The 6000-nt window shown below is 43.2% G+C and overlaps 1 protein-coding gene across 3 annotated transcripts in view; it reads right to left on the reverse strand.

Annotated features, from left to right (window-relative positions):
• Positions 1-4861, reverse strand: part of TFG (trafficking from ER to golgi regulator) — a 32913-nt gene extending 28052 nt beyond the window's left edge. For all 3 annotated transcript variants that reach the window (XM_039251958.1, XM_039251956.1, XM_039251955.1), the window contains exon 1: positions 4632-4861. The gene's annotated coding sequence lies outside the window, so the exon portion shown is untranslated. The remainder of the gene's footprint in view (positions 1-4631) is intronic.
• Between the last annotated feature and the right edge of the window lie 1139 nt (positions 4862-6000).

Genomic DNA, 6000 nt, shown 5'->3' on the forward strand with positions numbered 1-6000 from the left:
TGGAATCTAAGAAATTCTGGTCTTCAAAAGAGATTCACTGTTCCAATGTTCCCATATTCATCATGTTAAAATGGAGATAACTTCAGTATATGCATAAGAAAACAAGTTTCATTATTTTTGGCTATTATGATTTTACCCGTATACCTAACCACTTATCTGGCATTACCATTTAGATTTCTAATTTAACATGTCTAAAAACAAACTCCTCATCTCCTCCCCAAAATCTGCTTTTCCTGTAGTCTTCTCCAACTCAGTTAGTGACAAATTCTTTCTTCTAGGTATTCATGATTAAAAAAAACAAAACAAACAAACACAGTCCACCGAAATAGCCAAAAATCTAGTTGCCATTACCTTGAAAATATCTCTATATTCCAATCACTTCAAAAACTTTACCTCTACCAGCATGATCTAACCCACTATCACCTCTTCCCTGCATTACTGCAAAAGACTCCTAACCGGTCTGCCTGCTTTTTACCTCTGCCTGCTTTTAATCTATTCTCAAAATTAGAGTTATCCTGTTGAATAATATCTAATGCCACTCTGCTTAAAATCTTCCAATGGATTCATATCTCACTTTCAGTAAAAGCCAGAACTACATGGTCATGATCTGGCCTCTGGCCCCTAGCCAAGTATTTAACCTCATTTCCTACTTCTTTCCCTGGTTACACTGCTGCAGCCACACTTTAAGTTCTCCTTCTCAATTTAAAGCTTTGCACTTGCTGTTTCCTTTGTCATGAGCCTTTTTCAAAACTCTCACATGATTCAGATCTCTGATCAAATGTTCATTTCTCGGAAGTTTGCCCTGACCACCTAACCTAAAATGGATCCTCTTTTCACTTTCTTACTCTGCTTCAATTTTCTTCAAAAAACTGATCACTCCCAGACATTAAGAATTTATTAATTTTGTATTGTCTTTTCCACCAGAAAGTAAAGAAGTAAATGGTTTTGTTCATTGTATTCCTGAGCCTACAAAAGTACTGGCCTAGCACACGGCAGTCATTCAATTCTGTTAAATGAAGGACAAATAAATAATGGCTTTCACACTCTATATTACCCTATAACTAGATGCTAACTATGAAGAGAAAATCATGCGTGCACACAGAGTCTCAAATTTTCCTCTCTAAAATAAGAAAGACCTCACTAGTATTTTCTTTAATTTTCCTATGTATTTTAGGAACTTAAGGAGAAAAGACAAATGAGTGACATCCTCTGGAGCTTTCTAATAAGACTACCCACTACTGTCTCTTAATATTCTATACCTCACCCCTCCCCAAACCTGAGTGGGTGAGTATGTTAAAATTGCATCTTTAAAAAATTTTTTTAATGTTTATTTATTTTTGAGAGATAGAGCATGAGGGAGGGAGGAGCAGAGCAAGAGGGAGACAGAATTTGAAGGGGCTCCAGGAACTGAGCTGTCAGCACAGAGCCCAATGCGGGGCTCAAACTCAAGAACAGTGAGATTATGACCTGAGCCAAAGTTGGCCACTTAACCAACTGAGCCACTCAGGCGCCCTGTTTAAACTGCATATTTTAAGAAAGAAATAAGATAATGTTAGAGAACTAGCCACTAAATACTAATTTGCTACAAAATTTTCCCTTCTTGGGTTTTACTTTAATCTTAATTTCAGTATTATTTCAGAGTGACTATCCTGTAATGACACTGTAATTCTAAACTCAAAATACAGTATGAGGTCTCTAGTAATTTACATGGTTACTACAGAGTTCTAGAAAATACCAATACGATCAAATAATGTGTCAAAAGCTCTTCTTCTCAAAGACTATCTCTTGTTTTCAAGACCAAAATGTTCTTAAATACATCACCTACAACCACTAAGCATTTCCCTAGTTTCAACTCCCTACCTTCTCCTCCCCACACCTCACCCCCAAATGATCTCCTTTAAAGTGCCCTACAATCTCCTACTGGCCACACTATGGTTTCAACCTCATGCTTTACTACTGGCAGCTTTCTGTTTTCTCCTCTTAATCTGTTAACATCATACTGGGCTTTCATACTTCTCTACAATTATTTTTGTTGGTGTGAAAGCACCCCATCTACCCTCCCAACACATCATCCCTTCAAATACTCTGAGAAAGTTTTCATGAATCCTAATTCATTTCATGAATATTAGCTATTAAGGCCCTAATATTCTTTCATATAAATGTCCTATGTCCTTCCAACTATTCCTTAAATGAGGGTCTCTAGACCTCCTTGCCATATTCTGAATAGATTATATTTTATTAATAATATTTCTTTTTAATCTTAGAAATACTCAACGATGCAGTGACCCACAAATCACAGATGGCTTGGAAATATACTTCGCAAGATTTTTTTTAAATGATGCCACTTAGTGAGGATCCAAAGTCGGCCTTGAAAGCCTATATCCTCAGATTTTCCCTTTTTCAACAGGATGCAAATTCAAACTCCCTTTAGCCTAACACTAAATACCCTCCACAATCTGCCCTTCCCCTTGTTTCTTTCTACGCTTCCCTTTTTTCTTTTTTGTACTTGCACTGTATTTTACAGCTGGTTTAATATTTTTAAATGGGGTATTAAATACCGAATCTAACACTCAAACACTCAGTTCAGAACAGAGTGGACTGTGTTCCTAGATCTGTATACTAAGCTTGTCTTAATGTAAAATAAGAATAGTTTTTTATCTGACAATTCTCACAATGGACTTCTCATGAACACTGATTACCTGAAACCTCCATACAACCTCTTCACCTATTAACCAAAGCACCCTCTACAGTCAAGAAACATTTACTTAATACCTACTATGTGCCAAGCTCTGAAGTAGTTACTTCAACAAAATGGTAAAGATTCCGCCTTGTTCACCTTACAGTCTGAAAGTAATGAAGAACTTCAGTAAACCAAGGTATGTTAACTTCCTCCTACCCACAGGATGTGTAAACCAGCAAGAACATAGTTAAGGACCAGGGTTTAGCTTCAGCAAGATGTTATTATCTACCCTTACCAGCACCTAGAATAGTGCTGGACTTATAGTTGGTATTTAAAGACTTGTTTTTGTTCTCTGAACAAAAGATGAATAAGCAATAATAAAATTCTGGTAAGGGATTGGGAGAAGAAAGCTGAACTGCTAGGGATCGGTTCCTTAAATCGGACCTTCACATTGTACCTTCTTTACTTGGCTACAAGTAATTTCCCAAAACAGACAAACTCCTATTAAAAGAAATTTCCAACATCGAATGCAACTAATAGTACGTTTCTTTTTTAATTGGGGGGGGGGATTATTCAGTACTCATTTCCAATGGATCTGAACATATTAGTCTCGTTTACTTTTGTCGGCCATGTTTGCCTGCAAATTCACTTATTCCTTGGTGTTTCCCATGCACTGTAAACTCCCTGTGGCCAGGAACCAGAGCTTCTTTCCTAAGGCTGCCCCCAGTTTGTGCAGCCATGCCTCAAGACATGCACACAATTATCACAAATTAAGGACACCACAAAATTTTCCGTTTCGGGGGAAATCCCATCCCAATATTTTCTTATGTAACAGATTTCAGGTCCTCTTTTTCTCTAACTCCAGTCACCTGGTAGAGCCTGGTAGGAACCAACTACCAACTGCCAGGACTGCTAGTGAGACTTACAGTATTTTCTTCTCCCATCTTGTCCCTACCCCACCCCATCTGAGGTCCACAAAATGACACAGGCACTAATTTACCACGTCCTCCAACAGGAATACTGTGTTCAGCACTGAAGAATAAAATGACATGGCCAAAAGCACATAAAAAGTCTGCCTCCTGAAGGAGAATTCAGGTTCGCTGGCCAAACCTCCAGCTCCTCTAACTCTGTGGGTCAAGCCCGGCTCAAATTCAGAGGTGCCTGCTTAGGCACCTCCACAGGGTAGCAATTTTAAGAAATTCTAAGCAGAAGCAACCCCTGATTACTACAAAGAATCGAAGGAGCCACAAATCCTGCCTGACCAGTAAGGTGGTAAAGACTCCCAGTATGAGCCCTGTGTGACCTGTGCCCTGTGCAAGTACCGCTCCAAGCTTCACTTTCAGAACGTGCAAAATAGGACTCATAATATCTAAATTTAAAGAATCCGTGTGATGATTAAATTATATCATGCATCTAAAATACTTACTACAAGGCATAGTAAACTTAAAAGTTCGCTATAATCACTATAAAATTGGGTTGGGCCTCCAGACGGCGCTTGATTAAGCCCTGACACAGCTAAGGAACAAGGTTCCGCTTAGGTGACCCCAATAAACTTACTCCCATAAGCTCCATTCACCCAGCCCCTCTGGGGGTTACGTGCTCGACCACCCCAGGCCTCACAAAGCCCCCTCTGTCCTCTCCCTCAGGCAGTTCGACCCCTAGGAGCCAGGAGGAATCGGAGCAAGAACACTTACTGGCCCAAACAAGCCCCAAAGACCCCCGAGGCCCGCCTCCCTGCCACGGTGGCCTGGGGGACTCCCACCCCTCCCCCTCGGGGGCTTCCCCTCCCCCGCGCGAGGGCCATCCGGGGCCCCAGACCCTTCCCACAGCTCCCCCTCCGGCCCCACCCGCCCGGTACCCGCTGGTTCCAGCGAGGCCCTCCCAGCGCTTCCTCGTCTCCCCGCCCGTCTTGTTGAGAGACCGGCCGCGCCCCCGTTCCCAGCGGCCATACCGGCTTGCCGAGGCCGCCGCGGCCGCCTCTCCGCGGGTCTCCGATGACCGGACCCGTGCGAGGCCGCCGGCGCGTTCCGGGGTGTTGTGAGGAGGCTGCGGTCACGGCCCACTCCGGTGCCCTCCGCCGGCGCCGCCGCACCTCACTCGCAGGCTCGCGCGGGCCCCGGCCAATCGCACGGACCCACCAAACGTAGCGAGATCTCGGGCCCAGTACGTGGCAGGTGGGGGAAGAAGAGGGGCGGGAACAAGAAAAAAAAAAAATCTCCTTTCGCTCCGCCTCACAGCAGGCGGACAACCCAGAACGCATGCGCAGAGAAGGAGGCGCGGGGCGGGCAGTGCCCGGGCCTGCGTGGGCCGAAGTCTCTGCTTTCTCATTGGATGACCAAGTGTGACAGCGTATGCTGACGGATGCACGCATGCGCAAGGCATGAGCGGGCACTTCCGGTTTTCCTGAAAGCTTGAACCCCGTCTCTCGCCCGTGGGCGGGGCGTAGTGTGCTGTTGTGGACTCTTTAATAACCCGTTGGGCATTTGTCCAAGTTTGGGTTTTTGTTGTTGCTGTTTTTTCTTTTAGTGACCGTTGTAATTCTTATAGTCATTTTTCGAAAAAACAATCCTTTTCCCGCCTTCCACAAACTCATTCATTCATTATTGGGCGCCCACGCTTTTTCAAGCAGTGTGCTGGGAATGGGGATGAATCAGTTTGTGAGCAAGGAGTTTCTAATAGCTTTTACGAAACAGGACAAACCTGTGAGTGTGTAAAAGGCAAAGGCTGGAAAATGAAGGCTATTAAGAATTACGGAAGCCTTTTGGGAGGATAAGGCAGCGTGCACTGTGTATTTTTCCTTCTCTCTTTTATAAAGCATTTGTTTTTAATACGCGTACTTATGTAAGAAGTGCCCTAGCTCACACTGAACTCTACATTTTTGGGGGTCGAGGTAGTGAAATCTAGGGGTGCCTTCCATGACAGAAACCAAGCAAAAAGCAAATGGAACTCAAGTGGTCCCCAGTTGTCTGCCAGATAGTCTTTGATGGAACCTGGGTAAAGTGAATTCAGGGTGAGAAGTAAGTTCTTTTAGTACTATAAGCAGTGTGATCTTTTTGCAGTTAGAAGTCTGAAAATTTCCGTTTGAGAGTGAACTATATGACTTTAGAGTGTTTTTTGCCTCTGAATTGTATTTTCCAACGCTGTGTGTTTTGCACTTTGCGCAATTGTTTGCAGAGATTGAGAAGGAGAGGATTATAGAAGGAACGAAAAAAGTTCCTGACCTTCCCCAAAGACTGTTCTTCATTACTTGTTATTTAGAACAATAGTAATCCGGATTTGGGGAAATGCACAACTGTCCAGTAGTCGTATTCTAATGTCTG

Source organism: Hyaena hyaena, unplaced genomic scaffold (genome assembly GCF_003009895.1).
Source record: "Hyaena hyaena isolate Hyena2069 unplaced genomic scaffold, ASM300989v1 scaffold_407, whole genome shotgun sequence".
Classification (NCBI taxonomy): domain Eukaryota; kingdom Metazoa; phylum Chordata; class Mammalia; order Carnivora; family Hyaenidae; genus Hyaena; species Hyaena hyaena.